Below are 20,117 nucleotides of genomic sequence, written 5' to 3' on the forward strand. Positions count from 1 at the left end.
TGCTTTGTTTCTCTCATACTGTCTGTGCTGCAGCACCTCTTTTCACCCTCTGTCTGAAACCAGAGCCCAGTCTGCTCTGATTGGTTAGCTGGACGGCTCTGTTGTCATTAGTCAACCGATTAGAGATGTCCCGCCCCTGAGCCTATCAAGTGAGATTCAGATTCAGATTATTAGCTAAAACCAAATATGAAATAACTAATAAATAAACTATGATATATAATTATAGGTTAAGATATCCAGCTGCAGTAGATATGGTAATTAATGATGGTAGAAATCCAGTAATTTAATATGATTATAAAGTGGAATAATATGCACAATAAGTACTTTTGGTACTTTAAGTATATATATATATTTTTTTTTTTACAAGTCTTTTTATTTCATTATAGTGTAAATTAATCGATGCCATTTCATATATTGTAATATCACAGTACACTCACTACACTCCCCCCTCCCTCCCTCCCTCCACCCGCACATGCCCACACTGACGAAACCAAAAAACATTTATAAAAAAAAAAAAAATGCTTATCAATATAAGTTTAAGTATATTTTGATGACCTACTGTATGTACTTTTACTTAAGAAGGACTTGTTACAGAGTATTTTTATTCTGTATTATTTCTACTTTTACTTAAATATCTGAGTGCTTCTTCCACCTAAGGGAGAGTGGGCATTGGAAGAGGGTTCAGAAAGCAGCTCATGAAAGGCCAAATTAGTGTGTCACACTGTATTAAATCAGGGGAAGTGGTTAAGGGAAAACCTGCCCAAAAAATCTATTTACTCAACGATTAGGTTGAGAGTGCACTCACCTTCGCTGGCGGACATTAATGATGTTGAAACTGGACTCCTGTGTGGTGGCCTAACGTAACACTGGAAGGCCCCGCAATGGTCACAAACAAATGACATGAATACTACTTGGCTTTCAATAGAGCCTCGCCATTCGTGCTAAAATATGTCCACCTTTTGATCTTTGGAGCATGAATGTGCTGCATTAATTCAATGGAAATCTGCCCAGTTAGAGGATGAGATATATCATACAAAAGCTGACTTTTTGACCTACAGTTAAGTCTCATTAAAACTCTGAAATTAAAGGTTGTTGACTATATGTGCAGCATGTATTACATTTCACAAATATATGTTTTTTATGACAGCTATTGCAAAGAGCAAAGTGAACAGTTAGGACTGAAATACTGAAAGAAAGTGTCCCCTGCGGGCATAAATTCTTAAGTATTTAGGCGAGATATCATGTGTCTGATGTGGCTATTTTGTCCCGTGATACTACAGAAAAGCAAGAAGTTATCCTCTGGGAAGTTGCTCAATAAATGTAATAGTCATCTGATCAATAACAGTTTGAAGCTTAATCTTAAGGGGTCATGATTATCCCAAACCAATTTTATTCAACCTCATGACAAGGGGTCAAAGGCAATGTTAGTATTGCTGTCAACAATGGTTTAAAGGACAACTAAAATGAGAATATGGAGCAGTTTAGTGTACTTATACTGTTTGACACACCCATCCATTACATGCTGTGTAATCTGAAGGCCTTCCTATGGTTCCTAATGCTCCTAAAGTCTTTAAATGCATTGCGTGCCGTCTCCGAGGCGCTGTGATGAAACTGTGAATGGAGCCGGTCTGGACGGCAGATTGCTTTGTTCAGCAGTCTGTGGGATGGAGAGGTTTGGCACTGACAGGTTTGGCATAGGCCTGGGGAGGATGGGAAGTGAAACGTCAGCAGGGTACGGGTAATGGCAGAGAAAACTTCCCACGTCTTTATTAGAGAGACGCATGGTGTTGAAATAATTAAGATAGCATAGCAGGAGTTGTCCTTTTGATGATATTTTCTTGTATTTACTCATTTGATTGAGCTGAGGCCTGTACTACGAATCCAGTTCAACATACCCCGGATATGTTGGAGTTATCTGGCTTAACTAACCCAAAACAAATGCGATCTCGCTAGGCGGTCCGATGACGCTGGTTATCAACTCGATAACTCAAGCCAGGGTTTCTCTGTCCGGCTGAGTGCGCGTTCACATGAAAGGGGCGGGGCTAGCAACATTTGACCAATCACAAACACGGACAAGCGTACTGACAGCGCAGCGTCATACTTCCTGAAAGAAAAGAGAACTATAATATTAGACAAATATGAAGAAGTTAAACTTTAAACAGCCATGACTTAAACACTTTATCCAGGATCAAAGCCACATAGCTGCAAGGTGAATACAGCTGGTAAAAGAAAAAGTGTTTGAATGCGTACATTAACAGGTTTATGATATCACTGCCCCGTCTAAGACACGATCTGACTTTAATTACATTTGTCTCAAGTGTTTCGTCAACTTAATGTGTTGCTTAAAATAATACTTCTGCATACAGTATGTGACACTGTGAGTGTTGCACGGCCAGATACGGCTCAGCTGACTCAGATAAGGAAATATATGATACATTATGATGTGATATGATGTGATATGAATGATAATGGGACACATCGACGTCTGCACTCAGTGCCGCGGACTGTAGGCTACGCTTTGATCCGGTTAATTGTGTTGTGGCAGATATTTAAGTAAGCTTTCTTAACGCTAATGTTATAATAGTCAGATTGCTCTGAAGATGGGAGTTGATATTCTAATAATTTTCACGTTCACACAGTCAGTTGATTTTTGCCGGCCGTCTTTCCTGCAACGGCAGTTTAAACTGTATTTCCTTTATCCTATAATATGACTTGATAGCTTTAAACTCCGTACACTGAGCTCTGATGGGTCAGCAGGCGGTGCTTAAACTGAGATCTCTTATCCTGGAACCTAACCTGCTTCGGAGCAGACTAGCCGTTCAGCATAAGTTACCGTGGGGATCTAGCCCGCTAAGAAGTGAACCAGCGTCGTAGGACCGGAAATCCAGAGTTTTCCCTGAAGTTAGCTCACTAAGCTAAAATCCGGCTTCGTAGTACAGGCCTCAGGCTAGCCGTTCAGCATAAGTTACCATGGAGATCTACCCTACATGTTTTAAAACTGGTTGTTGGAGAGTTAAACAGGAGATAGTTTTATAGGAGGCTCTGCTAAGTAGGCCAAAGGCACAGGGGAGTGTCACATGAACCAACGCTGCTATGTTAGCCATTCTCCAGTGTCTCGTTCAGCCACAGATGGGAAGAGAGACACACAGAGAGAGAGAGTTAGTATGTGTCACGTATCTCATGCAGCCTGAAGTATGTGCATGACACTCAAAACCAAACCACTGAGAGGGAAAGTAGACATTTCCATCGGCCTTGAGGCGTTTTATCAACCCAGATGAGATTTAACCACGCCCACTCCTGCATTTACGTAGCCCTGCGTCATGGAGGTATTAAGAGAAGTGAGCTATCTTGGGCAAACAGAGTATTTGTTATCCTCTGACAGTGTTGGAGTGTAACAAAGTACATATACTCGAATACTGTACAAAACGGAACAAACAAAAAACAAGATTTTAGGCTACAGTTTGTTTGCTAGTTTATTATTTTTAAATCCATGGAGAATTAACATGTATAACTGTGATCTTCTTTCATACACAAACAAATCTCTATTTTCAGCTATCTACATTGAAAAAGATGCTTCATGAAGCGACTGTCAAATCCATATTTCGTGGGGTGTCGTTCTGACGCTGCGTCATGCGGAAAGGGGCATAGATAAATCTAAACTGGTTTGGAAAAAACGATAGACGCCGCCTATCTAGGAATTTCTCTTCACTGAGGGCTGGTTTCCATCTTTTATCTCAGTTCACCGGAGCAGCAGGAAGTTCATCTTCGGTCTTTAGCGTCACAGCAGCCCCCGGCAACAAAACCTGTGTCTGTTTACCGCCTGGCATCTTCTCCTCTTCCTCTTCCTCTTGAAACTTTCTCACAACTATCACTCTGCCAACTCAAGTGAGATACATCCCCAAGGCAACAGAAAGGATAGCAACACCAGCAGGGGAGATACATAGATAGGGGGGGGGGGGGGGAACAAATGCAAAAGAGGCAGGGAGGGTTAGAGAAATAGTTGTGAGGCCAGAGCGATGAATGGAAAAGAAAATGAATAAAAGCCAAACCAATCGATGCTGTATTTGTTCTTGGATTTACTCGTGACTGTTTCTACATTACATCCGTTTCTGTGAGAGTTTCTTTGGTTTGTCTTGTGTCTTTGTTCAGCACCAGTTTCCCCAGTGACTGGAACCAAATAGACCGGCCGTACCAGTTCATTTTGTAGGAGTAGGTGCCGGGGTTACGTGGGGATAACACGAGATCTCGGGTTGCTACGACTTTACAAAAACAGCACACAGAAGGCTTTGATTGCTCAGAAAGTCTCTTGATAAAGGCCTGGGGCTGCGTAGCTTATTACACACAAACAGAGGTGGGAAGTAGAGGAGTACAAATACTTTGTTACTGTACTTAAGTACATTCTTCTGGTATCAGTACTTTACTCCACTACTTATTTTTCTGACAACTTTTTACTTTGACTTCTTACATTTTGAACACAAACACCTGTACTTTCTACTTCTCACATGTTGAACACAAATACTTTCTACTTCTTACATGTTGAACACAAATACCTGTACTTTCTACTTCTTACATGTTGAACTCAAATACCTGTACTTTCTACTTCTTACATGTTGAACACAAATACCTGTACTTTCTACTTCTTACATGTTGAACACAAATACCTGTACTTTCTACTTCTTATGTTGAACCCAAATACCTGTACTTTCTACTTCTCACATTTCCCAAACAGGCTGGTTCCTTTAGTTTGAATGTGTGTTTGGTGTCGTGATCATTATTATTTAGAGTCATTGCGTGCCTATTGATTTGAACACGATCCGTGTATCCATCATTTCCTGCTCTTCTCTAAAGAAGAGGGACCAATGGAAACGTTGTCATGTTGCCGTTGTTCAGCATGGAAACATTTATTAGCTAACAATGACATTATTGTTCTATTAATATAAAGGGAGGTCAGGTACTCTTTAAAACAGCTGCTAGTTATGGGTACTTTTTACTTAAGTTCATTTTAAAGCCTCTGTACTTCTACTTGAGTAAAGGATGTGTTTACTTTTGCCATCTCTGCACACAAACATGCCCAAACATATTTGTCATCCACCTCTACAGGCTGAGGAAGAACAGCTCCACTCTCCCTTCTACTTCAAAGTGACTGGCCTAGATAGTTGAAAATGGACCTGGTACACTTGCCATTTTTAGCCTTGCCTCTGCCTCTCCCTGAAGTAACAGCAGAGCACGACTTTTACTGAAAAAAGTTATTTTGCCCTTTCCTCAAAGTGGAACAATAGATAGAAGACAGCTGCTGCTTTTACGGGAAAACCCAGTTATTTCTCCGTTATTTTGGGTCAGCCAAGAAGTTTGTTAAGACTGGCCCTGTTTTGCTGAAATTCGGCAAAAAACTGCAGAATGGGCCAAGAAAGATATCATAACATTTGGAGCGGATCTGAATAACAAAGCTCATACACAAATGATGTTTAGCTAATAGCAAGGAGCTTGACTAAGATCTGAGTTCTTCAAGTGTCCTTCTGGTCTCTTTATAGTCTGAGAGACGCTAAAACGCTCTATAGAACCACACACGTACTGTATGATACGCACGATATGATAGGATCAATACGAAACGATACCATACCATATGATATGAAACAACACAATCCAATACATTATGTTAGGATACAAAATGATACCAAACGATACAATATAATACGATACCAAATGATTTAATTGTCTGATGCTTTTTTTCTGCGTCACAGCACATCAATAGGGACACATATTAAAGACACACACATATACACACACACACACACACACACACACACACACACACACACACACACACACACACACACACACACACACACACACACACACACACACACACACACACACACACACACACACACACACACTCTTTGGAAAGCAGAACCTCACAGTGCCATCTTATTGATTCACTTCGTATAGTCTCTCTCTGCCCGTCTGTCTGGTCTCTGTAACTACTCGAACGCGGCCCCTTTCTCGTTCCCACGGCAACACGTGGCTACTGGTTACATAACAGCAGCAGTGCTCGTGGCGTGTGTGCGTGTGTGTGTGCGTGCGTGTGTGTGTGTGTGTGTGTGCGTGTGTGTGTGCGTGTGTGCGTGTGTGTGTGTGTGTGTGCGTGTGTGTGTGTATGTGTGTGTGTGTGTTGCCTCCGGGCTCGGGGAATCAAACGCATATGAAAACACGCAGCTTTCAGGCTCATGTAAGTGCATAGTGATTTCTGCACCCGAGGCATAAATACATCCTGTTCTCTCTGTGTGTGTGTGTGTGTGTGTGTGTGTGTGTGTGTGTGTGTGTGTGTGTGTGTGTGTGTGTGTGTGTGTGTGTGTGTGTGTGTGTGTGTGTGTGTGTGTGTGTGTGTGTGTGTGTGTGTGTGTGTGTGTGTGTGTGTACTCGACTTACCATAATGCAGTCTGTTTCAGTTCCACTAGATGGGAACAATGTGCAAGTAGCACAATAAGGTATGCTAAGGTTGGAATAGCTTCCTTACCTGTTCAGTATCAGTGGTTTTGCATATTTGGCCCTTAAATAATGCTTATTAGTGTCTTGTTCCCAAAAAACAGATAAATCAGATCTGTTGCATTTATTTTTTGTTTTGAGGATCATGTCATGTGCTCTTCGTGGAAACGTAACAGTGTTTGGGACTTTTCTCCACCTTTCACTTTGTAATTAAGGCTTGTTTGTTCCTCTGGTGGATATCACATTATATTTATCGTTTTATCTACAAGTGAGGGTCAGACCCTGAACTCAGATCCATCATCTGTCTCTGCCTCGTTGCTATGACTCATGCATCGCTTCACGTCCGTCTGATGAGGTGAGTGATGGATGATGGGTGGTGTGTTTTCTTTAGGTGTTCACGGGCATTATTTTCTCCCTGCATAATGTTTTTTCACAGCTTCTCCTTCAGGTTAAGTATATATGAAACCTCTGTGTGCTGTTGCCTTCAATACATGTCCTTGCAGGTTTGAATATAAGTGTCTGATTAAATAGTGAGTTGTGGGAGTGTCAGGTGAAACACACACACACACACACACACACTCCAAGTGGCTGTGTGACGGACTCAAAGACACTGCGTAGAAGAGGACAGAATCACACTGTCACTTTAAAGGTTGCATAAGGTCTCATAAGGCAGCCTTTTTAAATGATGTATAGGTTATGGTTATAAATTATCCAACAATTAATTAAAAAGAGAAACTTACGGGTTGAATTTCCTCGAGTATTGATCTTTTAAATACACATCATGAACTACAGACCTGTCAATTTATCACATATTCAAGTCTTACCTGCTTCCAGACTCACACACACCTATACCTATTATTATATCAGCTTCTCTCAGACAAAACGCACGCACGCACGCACACAGACACACACACACACACACACACACACACACACACACACACACACACACACACACACACACACACACACACACACACACACACACACACACTGACCTCAGATCCCCTCTAATGGCATCAGGCAGGCCTCAGCAGGGGAGAAGGGCTGCTGTTGATTTCAATTAGAGCCGTGTGTCAAGGAGCGATCCCACACAGCGTCCTTGCTCTAATTGGCTAATCTAATATTCATGAGGGGGTAAATTCAACCAATACCGAAACAATTTGCTGAGTAGGAAAGAAGGATATTAACCCGGGGAGTATTCAACAGGAATAAAAGCTCCTGATAGCTGGAGTTTTATCAAAAAGCAGAACATGCAAAAATACTTTTCTCTCTGGCATGACATTTCATTATTCCCTGGAGACATATGACTATTTAAACCTGTATCACTTCCTCATTACAGAGCGTTATAGGTGGCTGTGACCTGTGACCATTTAACTAAGTCACAGTGACTGACTCTGAGTCGGAAAAGCGTGGGTGGGGTAAGAACTCAAGAGAAAGCAATGACCCAAAATAAGAGAAATAGCTCATTTTGTCCTATCAACAAATACCTAGAAGTCAAGTAGAAAGCAAAAGTGGTGATGGTACAGAACAAAGGGGAACATTGTTTCACTGTATTTAGCAGCGCAGAAAGATTAGGGTGTTCTGGGAAGAGGTAGGAGGTACAATAGAGAAGATAATTTCAAAGCAGATTTGACTGGATCTAAAGGGGTTTCTGTTGGGTTTATATCCAGAAAATCATTAATATATAGTATACATAGACCTCAGCTTGCTCTACGCCAAAACCTGTATTGCATTGTTTTGGAAAAAGGCTCATTGGTTGCGACGTCAGGCTTTACATTGGAGAATATATACTATGTATTAAAGTTCAGACAGCATGTGTTTATAAATCTATGGAGGCCTTTAATTGATTATGTAAAAGGATGTGAAAGTATGTAATGTTGAAGAGGATGAATAGAAGAAGTACTCAGATCTTGTACTTGAGTAAAATCAGAAGTATTCAGATTTTGTACCTGAGTAGAAGTAGAAGTACTCAGATTTTGTACTTCAGTAGAAGTAGAAGTACTCAGATCTTGTACTTCAGTAGAAGTAGAAGTACTCAGATTTTGTGCTTGAGTAAAATTAGAAGTACTCAGATGTTGTACTTGAGTAAAAGTAGAAGTACTCCGATCTTGTACTTGAGTAAAAGTAGAAGTACTCAGATTTTGTGCTTGAGTAAAATTAGAAGTACTCAGATGTTGTACTTCAGTAGAAGTAGAAGTACTCAGATGTTGTACTTCAGTAGAAGTAGAAGTACTCAGATTTTGTGCTTGAGTAAAAGTAGAAGTACTCAGATGTTGTACTTGAATAAAAGTAGAAGTACTCTGATCTTGTACTTGAGTAAAAGTAGAAGTACTCAGATCTGGTACTTGAGTAAAAGTAGAAGTACTCAGATCTTGTACTTGAGTAAAAGTAGAAGTATTCAGATCTTGTACTTGAGTAAAAGTAGAAGTACTCAGATATTGTACTTGAGTAAAAGTAGGAGTACTCAGATCTTATACTTGAGTAAAAGTAGAAGTACTCAGATCTTGTGCTTGAGTAAAAGTAGAAGTACTCAGATCTTGTAGCTGGTGGATTTACTCCAGGTGGAACTAAAGTCTGATTTAACACTTGATTATATTTCACATCATTGATCCACGTAAAGTAACTAAAGGTGTTAAGTACATGTAGAGGAGTAGAAGTACACCATCTACCTCTGAACTGTAGAGTAGAAGTAAAAAGTAGAAAAAACAGTAACCCTCTTCTTTTTGATCTCAGTGCCCCATTGGCTCTCTAATTTGTCCTGGCAGCGTCTGATTGGCTCGTATCTGCAAGTTGTTCTCGGTGACTCAGTCCAGGGAAAAGCACCGTCTCTTATGGCGTGTTTCTATAGCAACCTGATCAGGTGGGGGGGTCAGGCGCCGGTGAAACGCATAGGAGCTATTTCCTGATAAACTGGGTTTTATTGTCTCTCTGTTTTCCCCTGTGTGAAATGTAAACAAGACAGAGAGGGAGAAAGGGAGCAGGACATCGAGGCTTGTTTGCAGGGAGGAAGACTTTATAAGCTTTTCCTTTTTCATTCACTGTCTTTCGGCTTCATGAGACTTTCTCCGTCCTTTAACCCTCTGTCCACACACATTGAACACATGCAAATAAGGTTATACACACACATACATTACATACAGCTCTTTATATGAGCTGACTTTTCATTCGGTCAGTTGCAAAGTGACAATCAGGAAGAGACTGCTTTTTAAAAAAAAAACATAACGCAGGTTTATTTGTTCCTTTTTAAGTGGATTTTTGAGGGGTTTTTTTCACAACTGGGGAAAGTACTGCATAATATAACATGATAGTTGATTTGGAGAACTTGTTAGCAACAGTAGCCTTTTAACCATAGATTAGAAGTGCACATAACGTCACATATTATGGACTACAAACCAAAAATTGGGATTTCTTTGATTGATATGATTGAATAACTTGCCATATATTCGTTATTTCTTCATGTTATGACCATTGAGTTATTTCACAAAAGCTGTGTCCTTGTATGTCAACAGGTCTTTCATGAAGTACTTAAAAGCTGTGACCTAGTACATTTTCAGTCATGAAGGGCATATATATAAAATAATATTCATATGCCTTTCTGTATCTGAGCATTGAGCAGTGAGGTTTCAGGAGCGTCAAGGCAACGCTGTGTGTGCATTAGACTTTGTGTGTTTACGTCCTTGTGTGGGAGGAACTCTGTACCTGCTCGAATTTATTTCATGAAAGGGTTATCTCCTTTCTGTTCATGTGTCTAAGTCCTGATAAGATGTGTTGATGCCTGTGAACAAGTCCTGAGGAAACTAGTATTTAAAGGGAACTTATTCTGCTTTTTGTGGGTTTTCCCTTCGAATGGTATGTTTTCTACAGGTTGTTGTGCATGTAAATGGTCTGCAAAGACTCCTTTGTTTAATTCCTGAACATAGTGACACTCATTGTACGTGATAGGCCTAGGGGGGGGACATCTCTAAGCGGTTGACCAATCACAACAGAACCGGCCAGCTAACCAATCAGAGCAGACTGGGCTCTGGTTTCAGACAGAGGGTGAAAAGAGGTGCTTCAACACAGGCAGTATGAGAAAAATAAAGAGCTTTTTGAACAGTAAAGCATGGAGACATGTCCCAGGAGAGACAGTTCATACTGATATACACCTGAATATCAGCAGGAGAGGACTCTTTAAAGTCGAGACACTACATACTGATATACACCTGAACATCAGCAGGAGAGGACTCTTTAAAGTAGAGACACTACATACTGATATACACCTGAACCTCAGCAGGAGAGGACTCTTTAAAGTAGAGACACTACATACTGATATACACCTGAACATCAGCAGGAGAGGACTCTTTAAAGTAGAGACACTACATACTGATATACACCTGAACATCAGCAGGAGAGGACTCTTTAAAGTAGAGACACTACACACTTTATACATGAATATGTGTCCCCGGTGTTCCAGGGAACTCACCAAGTGTCAGAAAACACAACCCTCTCTATTTTCCTCCATACCCAAATCTCTAAAAAAGGGGCTGCAACGGATCTGATACAGACTGATCCAGATTTGAACACTTCTATGACGTCACAGAAGTGGCGCTACGGCTAATGGGCCAACTCCACCAATCAGGAGGAGACAGCCATGGACATTGCCGTTGGAAAGCGCTGGAAACGCTGTAGTACATATGCCAGGCCTGTAGATGGTGCTGTTCTCACATAATCAGCCCATGCAAAGACAGTGTTCAATTGAGCGAAATGAGGAATGGCTAAAATGCATGATCTGTTTGGTATTTTGAAAAAAAAAAAGTATAAATATGCCTTATATAGGTATGGTCCTACACTATATTATTCAAATATAGCATGATAGGTCCACTTTAAGTATTTCATCTGGGGTATCAATGAGACTAAAGGTGATTTGAGGAAAGGTATGGATAACACTTGTTAGGTTCATATAAATATATTTAAATACTAGGAAATACCATTTACATACTGACGTGAGATAATAACCCCTGATTCGATGTCTATCACTCACTTATGAAACAAAACATATCCGTTTTAATTATCCTTGTCTTTTCATAAGTGCTGATTAAAGTAATGGATACTTATCTGCTGAGATGGTACACTTCACTACATGAAATCACATCGTCAGGGATTGAAACACTTTAATGAGAGTTGGAAAAGTGACAGTTTTCCAAATGTGGAGCTCTTTGCAGAGTGCAACCAACCAATCAGCTGAGTAGGTCTTTTTCGTGCACTTTATTTGAATTGCTTTAATCTTTCTAATAGAATTAATGTAGTGTGTGTGTTCTTTCCTTATGGAATCAAATTGGACCAGAAGCCACCATTGAAGGAGCGTGTGACCGAAAAATTTGTTTTATGAAAGTGTCTCACGTTAGTCAGTTAGAAAACGGTCCAACGGCGAGCGCACGTTCATTTCATCAGACGGGTATAAAGAAAGTACCTGAAACCTGAGAGTCAATAAGAAACCTTCATCCTCAACTGCTCTTTCCCTCTCTTAATGTGTCATCACATCAATAATGCGTTCTCTTTTAATACGTGTATCAAGAGTTGCTCATGAAAACGACCCTGTGTTCAGCTTTGCGACGATGCACGTTCCTGCAAATCCAAGAGTTTATTCAACCGGGACATTTATACATTAATCCTTTATTTGATCAAAAAACAATATGTTTGAGATTTCCCTGCAAAGGTAGGAAGGGAACCCGCATAGCGATGTACAAATATGGAGTATAAAATTGCATTAAAGGGAAAAACTAACCAAATTACAAATACCTTACACTTAAGAACAAGACTTTAATAAACACACTTCCAAATGTATTTCCACTTCTAGCGGATAATAAGGTTTGGTAGAGGGTAGAGAAATCAGGGAGGAAGTGTGTAAGGATTTATGAAAGGGCCTTTGAGTTCTTTTGAAGATTATACGTCAAGAACGCAGAACTGAAAACCTCAGACCATTTCCTGTCAGCTTCTGTTTTTACTTTATATCTCACTTCCTGTCAGTGTAAACTAACCAGACCTACCACGAGTCATAAAGGGAACGAGATATGACCCCGCTTTGACTGTGGTTATGAGTTGGCCGTTAGCCCAAAGTGTCATTCAGTTACACATAGAGCACATGACCGCTGGTGCACCAACGTTTTTCTGCTGCTTCAGGCCTGCCGTTTCCCCTCGAAATGTACGGTCAGCGTGAAAACTGATGGAAAGGAAACCACAATCCTCATGTTACCTTCTTTTTTCTTTTACTTAAGTGGCATTGTAAGCACTTTAAAGGGAATTCTCTGCCTTTTAGTCCATTTAATTTCCAAACCTATGTGTTTGAGAGTGTCTTATCGTCCAACTCAGTATCAGTGGTTTCGCATATTATTTCTTATCCTTCGCCCAAAAACCCCCTTAGATCAGATGTGCTGCTTTGACTGATTTCATTTTGTCTTGGTTTCAGAGGGGACAGTGTTTGGGACTTTTCTCCACCTCATGTTCAGAAAGTGATTATTTTTTCGATTACAAACTTGATTTCACTTTGTAATTAAGCCGTTTTAGTGTAACTGATTGAAATGACATCAATCAGAAGAGTGTAATGAGTTTCCTCCTCCTAGGCTTACACAATCTTGCACACTCAAACTTACTGTGTGTTTGAGTTCATTACACACAAATGCATGTTCAGTATCAATGGATTTGCATATTTGGCCCTTAAACTATGCTTCTGAGTTCTCTTTTGTCCAAAAACCCCCTCCTTAGATCTGCCACTTGCATTTTTTGTAGCGAGGTTTGGAGTGTATAGAAACTATGAAAGTGTTTTTTTCACCCCACGTTCAGAAAGTGTTGATGAGGTTAACTGATTATCATTCACTTCATAATCAAGGCTTTTTCAATCAAGTGAGACTTCATTTTGTTTGTTTAAAGAACATTTATTGACAGGTGCGCTATATGATAGAAATGTTAATAGTTGTTGGGCGATTAGACCCCCATCCTTATATCATATAACTGGGTGAAATGCGGACTAAACTTCTTGACTCAAGTCAAAGTAAAGAGCTTTTAGATGTACTTCAGTAAAAAGTACCCATAACTAGCAGCTGTTTTAAAGAGTACCTGACCTCCCTTTATATTAATAGAACAATAATGTCATTGTTAGTTAATGAATGTTTCCATGGTGACCAACGGCAACATGACAACGTTTTCATTGGTCCCTCTTCTTTAGAGAAGACCAGGAAATGATGGATACACGGATCGTGTTCAAATCAATAGGCACGCAATGACTCTAAATAATAATGATCACGCCACCAAACACACATTCAGACTAAAGGAACCAGCCTGTTTGGAAAATGTGAGAAGTAGAAAGTACAGGTATTTGAGTTCAACATGTAAGAAGTAGAAAGTACAGGTATTTGTGTTCAACATGTAAGAAGTAGAAAGTACAGGTATTTGTGTTCAACATGTAAGAAGTAGAAAGTACAGGTATTTGTGTTCAAAATGTAAGAAGTAGAAAGTACAGGTATTTGTGTTCAACATGTAAGAAGTAGAAAGTACAGGTATTTGTGTTCAACATGTAAGAAGTAGAAAGTACAGGTATTTGAGTTCAACATGTGAGAAGTAGAAAGTACAGGTATTTGTGTTCAACATGTAAGAAGTAGAAAGTACAGGTATTTGTGTTCAACATGTAAGAAGTAGAAAGTACAGGTATTTGAGTTCAACATGTGAGAAGTAGAAAGTACAGGTATTTGTGTTCAACATGTAAGAAGTAGAAAGTACAGGTATTTGTGTTCAACATGTAAGAAGTAGAAAGTACAGGTATTTGTGTTCAACATGTAAGAAGTACAAAGTACAGGTATTTGTGTTCAACATGTGAGAAGTAGAAAGTACAGGTATTTGTGTTCAACATGTAAGAAGTAGAAAGTACAGGTATTTGTGTTCAACATGTAAGAAGTACAAAGTACAGATATTTGCATTCAACATGTAAGAAGTAGAAAGTACAGGTATTTGTGTTCAACATGTAAGAAGTAGAAAGTTCAGGTATTTGAGTTCAAAATGTAAGAAGTCAAAGTAAAAAGTCGTCAGAAAAATAAGTAGTGGAGTAAAGTACTAATACCAGACAAATGTACTTACGTACAATAACGAAGTATTTGTACTGCACTACTTCCCACCTCTGCTGAAATGACAGCTGACTGCAGGAGAGAGGAGAACACATTTCAAGTTTGACTGCAGTGCAATGATTGGCTGCTGGTTAGATGTAATAAGTTAAAAGCGGATGCCCATAATGAGCTGTGGGGTGACGTGTGAGGTGTCTTGCCCAAGGACACAATATGACGTCAATCAGCATTGTGCAGAGAGTGAGTTTCCTCCTCCGCGTATACAGTCTCCATACATTGATCTGTTTATCTCTAAACACATTCAAGCGAGGGTCAAAGCCTGACCTCAGATCCACCACCTTCCTCCGCCTCGTTGCTATGACTCATGCAGATCCACCAGGTAAGGGTTGTGCTTCAGAGAAATAATCAAATATACCTGCTACATGTATACGCAATATACCAAGAAGTGTTTGTGGTCTGTGAGTGGGACTGCTGCTCTCGTCTGTGAGTCATGTTCCTCTTTTCATTCATAATCACACGAAGCAGAGAGAGCGTCACTGTGAAGTCACTAGAGAGAGGAGTAGAGAGATCAAGAGGGAAAACATGGATAATATCACAGGCTAATGGGATTTGTGTTCCCACTGCATGGTAGGTAATAACACAGCGGTGAGTTCTCGTGATTGTTGAGTTCTGCCTCGTAGCTGTTTTTATTTCGGGTTACTTAAAAGATCACTGTGGCTTGTTTGATGCTCGAGTGTGTTTTTTCTGCAAGTGGTGTAATGTAGTGAAGTGTACATATACTATTTCGGGCTACTTTTACTTGAGTATTTTGATTGAATGCTACAGGCTAAATAAACTGTAAATGAACTAATAAACAAACTACAGCCGCGTTCACACCGCAGTACTTTTCCCACTTTAGTTCTGATATAGTTCCGAAATGTCGCGTTCACACCAAAAAGAGCCGGAACTAAATTAGTTAATGAGAACCTTTTTTACCCCCTTTTCCGTCCCTGCTAGAGAGCAAGGACTTTCATGGGAGAAAAAGGTTCCTATTTCTGATTGGCTGGGCGGATTGCAAACCACGCCCCGTACAACTCCCAAAAAGTTTTGTGAAGCCGCCATTTTATTATCCTCGCATTAGCATTATTAGCTTAAGCATTAGCCCAGCGCAGAAACGCAGAGAGACTAACTTATGGCAACACAAAAGAAAACATGGGAGCGGTGGAGATGAGGCTTCATTTGGTTCACACCAAAAAGGTTCTGGAACTAGTCCCTATAGTTCGCGCGAACCTTTTCTCCCCAAGATAGTCCCTGCTAGAGAGGTAGTACTTTCCTGAGGGGGAAATGGTTCGTGGGTGTGTCGGCCACTCAAACAATTTCTGATTGGCTGGGCGAATTGCAAACCACACCCCGTAAAACTCCGAAAGGTTTTGTGAACCCAAAGCAGAAGAAGAAGAAGAAGAAGAAGAAGTGACGTCAGCGGCTTCATTTGCCTAATCCTCCCTCAGGGACTAATTCCGGTGAGAACGCGATCTACTAGGACAGTTCGAGGGACTAAAGAGTTTGGGGGGAACAACAAGTACCGGGGACAAGTACCGGCTAAGTACTTGGTGTGAAAGCGACTTATAGGTTAAGATATCTGGCAGCAAAATATAAAGTAGCTCCACCTTTGATGAAGACATTAATGCATCAAGAAGTCCTTTATATATGATTCTAAAATGGGACATTTAGCACAGTAAGTATTTTTACTTTTGGTACAAGAAGTATTTTTTGATGCCAATACTTAGTAAGATTTTGAATGCAGGACTTGTACTTGTAACAGAGTATTTTTAGAGTACAGTTTAGTACTTTTCATGTGTTTCTAAAAGCTCTCAAGAGGCCCATTCACTGCTACAAAGTTCCTTATTATCCGTGTCAACCTAATTTACCCCAAGGAAGTTTATACTACACTTTTTAATAAGCTGCAACGTAAAGGAAGTTGCTATAATAAAGCTCTTTTTCTCCCCTGCATGCATTTCATCTGCAGCTTTTGAAAGTAACACATTTTAAAGTGTGGTTGTAGCTTTTGAGAAGCTGTTTTGCATGGGGGGAAAGAGTGTTACTTTTGCAGTCAATTAAACATATGCGTCATTTTTCAAGCTTCAAAATAATTAAGGATCTCACACCAAAATATAATTATAACTACGCTGTTACTCTCGGTTAAATTGTTGGAAATGTACTCGAGCCTATACAATAGCTTAGCTGTTAATTAAAGCCAAATATATTATCATTTCAGTTTGATTTAAGGTGTATTTTCCCTTTTCAAACCTCCCAGATGGTCAACACTTCTTAGAGTTCACAGCCATTTTGCTCTAAACTAGGCGGACCAACACTTATAAAAGTTATCAAGTTGTTCTGTTAGTTTCAGTATAGCTAACTTTCTCTCGTGTTGCGACTCGACTTCTTGTGCTATTAGTCAACGTTTCACATATTTTCACCTGGGGGAAATAATTGTATTCACACATTCATTCATTAGATCATCAGGTACTTTCAGAATACACATGAACACACCTCAAATCACTCATGTCAGAAAAAAAGTCTGCAGAAATGAGTCCCTAAACCCCTGAAATTAGTCAGCTTGTTGCACGTCTCTGGTTGCGGAGTAAATGTGGGGTTTCAGTTAGACGCCTGTGGTTAACACATTGGATCGATGTTCCCCACTTTTGAAGTCTTTATCTGTCTTAAATAGGTAGTTGGTATGCAGACATCGCTGTAGATTTTAAATGGGATGTGTCAGAGCCTTACAAAATCCAAATATGGGCAGTACGTTGGAGGCTCGATCAAGGAGCAAGCAGCGAGCATTGTGATAGGCTGAGAGACCTGTCAATGTGTGTGTGTGCGTGTGTGTGCGTGTGTGTGTGTGTGTGTGTGTGTGTGTGTGTGTGTGTGCCACATACTGTTGCCAGAGCTACTAACCACAAGGAAATTCAGGGACATCGGGAACTTTCGTGTTTGTGTGTGTAGGGCAGCCAGAAGTTAAGGTCGATGCCAGGAAGCACATTCTTTGGCAGCACACTGGCAGTCAGACGCCACTCAGGAACACAATGTACGGCACTCTGGATGCAGCAAAACCAGCGGTCAGAGATTAAAAAACACACACACACACACACACACACACACACACACACACACACACACACACACACACACACACACACACCTGATGTGGTTGGCAAAGTAAAAACAGCTTTGTCATAGCCCTGCAGTTACCTCATTTAGGAAACTGTGGTTTCTTATTTGGCCTTGGTGGTGATTGACGTCTCCCTCCAGCCAATGAGCTGCTGACTCTGCCCTCCAGGCTGCGGCCCTGTTAACACTGCAGTTGCTAAATTGCATTAATGCTTAAGATTCACTCCACTTGTTAATGTTCCCTCAGCCAGTGAGAAGCTATCTCTCCTGGAGGACACATTTCTCACGCGTTCAGGGCCTGTGATTTATCCTGCTCACATGCTGAGTCCTTTGATATATAAATACTGCGAGAGATCAGAAATGCACATATTCAGAGACTGTGCCTTTAAACAAGGACTTCCTTTATCTTCTGATGTCACCACTGGACATATGTAGGTAGAAAGTGCTGTCACAGTCATTGCATGGCTGATCAAATCTGACCAATCAGTGCAGGCTGGGTTATTTCAGGAGGGGGGGCTTAAAGAGATAGGTGCTTAGGAGTGAATATAAGCAGTTCAGACATGGCATTAAAAAAAAGGCTTAACTTTAAAGCATGAGAACTAAAATATCAGTATGAACCTGGAAAATAGCATAATGATATGTTTTTTTGTACATGTGTGCAGGTGTTATAGGTAAACCTGTCAAGCAATTAGACCAATTAATCTGATTATCGACATACTTTGTGATGAACTAATCTAAATTGATCACCTAAATGTGTGACAGTACAATGATTGTGGATCAGCTAGAGTTTGTGTAGAGTCTACTGTTTTGACCAGTGTGTGAATATTTCCATTATGCTGCAATTCCCCTAAGCCCTGCTGCTTAGATTGCACTCCTAAAGGGAAATGCATACGAAACAGTCTTTAGGTATTCCTACAAATACTATACTCAGCAGATTAGGTTGACATTTGGCCTTTAAAAGGACTGGCAGATTTGTTTTTAATAGACGCATAATGGTGTGATTGGAGGCTAGAAGTAACTCCTGGTTACATTTTAATCGGATAAAGGATGTAAAAGGGAATGCAAAGTGCTTTTTTGGAAACACTTGATGCGGCAAGAGGCAGATTTTCTCGTTGCACGCTTAAAGTGTCATTGAAAACTTTGTATTTACTTTAAAAAAGGATTTACTGAAAATGCTTACCCTTCAAATCCTCTCTCCCGATAGAGTGGAAGTTTACAGATGTAATTATTAACAGGGTGTCGCTGCAAGGAAAGGAGAAGGAAACACAGTATAATCCTCCTGCAACTTTAACGTAATTCAATGTTTAAAGGTGGGGTAGGTCGAACCAGCTCGAGTGCGCTAAAATTTGAAAATACACAACCGGAACAAATCTGCCCCTTCCTCACAGAGCCCCTCCTCCAACACACACGAACGTGCACATGACCAATGAGGGCACGAGATAAGTTTGTGCACAGATGGAAGGCTGACGGGCAGGTAGGCCATCCAGTTACTTTAGCCGGGCCGGCTCAGATGATTTGTCGTGCTTTTTACAGCGCTACGGCTTCCGCAGATGACATTTTGTTTTCACATTCATTTGATTATGTTTGGAATCTAAAGGTATGTTTGGAAGCATTGTTGATTGAAGTCACCTGGGTGTAAATAGCATCTATCAATACACTTAATTTACGTCTTATCTTTCTTGCTGATAGTGTAATGATCTTATGTCAGATATCAAAGCATCAAGAAGACTGTTTCATAATGAGTTAAAAGTTACACACACTCGGTAGAAACCAGTGGAAATCACCTGCTTGTTTGATGTGAGTGTGATTCAGCACTGGACACTTTTACTAAATAACTCCTTACACATTCCTGTAATTGACAAAAGCACTGTGGGGTTTACAGATCTGAGATACAGATGATTTGTTCGGCACATGTGTGTGATTCATGGCTTCCTGTGTCGCCTCGTGTGATTTTATTTATGCTGAATGGCATTTATGTAACGTCTCTCTCTCTATGTCTCCTCGGGGATTGTGAGGCATGGATGGCTGTTTATCACCAAGGACTCAAGAGATGCTGTCCATCTCACACACACTTCTAACGATGTGCTCTCCTTCTCTCACACAGGCTTTACTGCAACTTCACATGCTGCAGATGGGCTTTTGAATTTGGGATTATGTGACGCACAACTGGCAAAAAAAGAAGGTATGAGTCTCTCTGTGTGTGTGTGTGTGTGTGTGTGTGTGTGTGTGTGTGTGTGTGTGTGTGTGTGTGTGTGTGTGTGTGTGTGTGTGTGTGTGTGTGTGTGTGTGTGTGTGTGTGTGTGTGTGTGTGGAATTGATACATCTGCAAGTCATTTCTTGTGATCATTTTTGTAACTCGCTGAAAGGCAGATTGCATTTCAAGGCGTAGAT

At 40.5% G+C, this 20,117-nt stretch overlaps 1 long non-coding RNA gene across 1 annotated transcript in view; it reads left to right on the forward strand.

Moving 5' to 3' along the window:
* Positions 1–20,117, forward strand: part of LOC307022606 — a 43,266-nt gene that overhangs the window by 5,240 nt on the left and 17,909 nt on the right. Inside the window, exon 2 of the long non-coding RNA XR_013803453.1 lies at positions 19,831–19,908. This is a non-coding gene — a long non-coding RNA (uncharacterized lncRNA). The remainder of the gene's footprint in view (positions 1–19,830; positions 19,909–20,117) is intronic.

Source organism: Notothenia rossii, assembly GCF_949606895.1.
Source record: "Notothenia rossii genome assembly, chromosome: 10".
Classification (NCBI taxonomy): domain Eukaryota; kingdom Metazoa; phylum Chordata; class Actinopteri; order Perciformes; family Nototheniidae; genus Notothenia; species Notothenia rossii.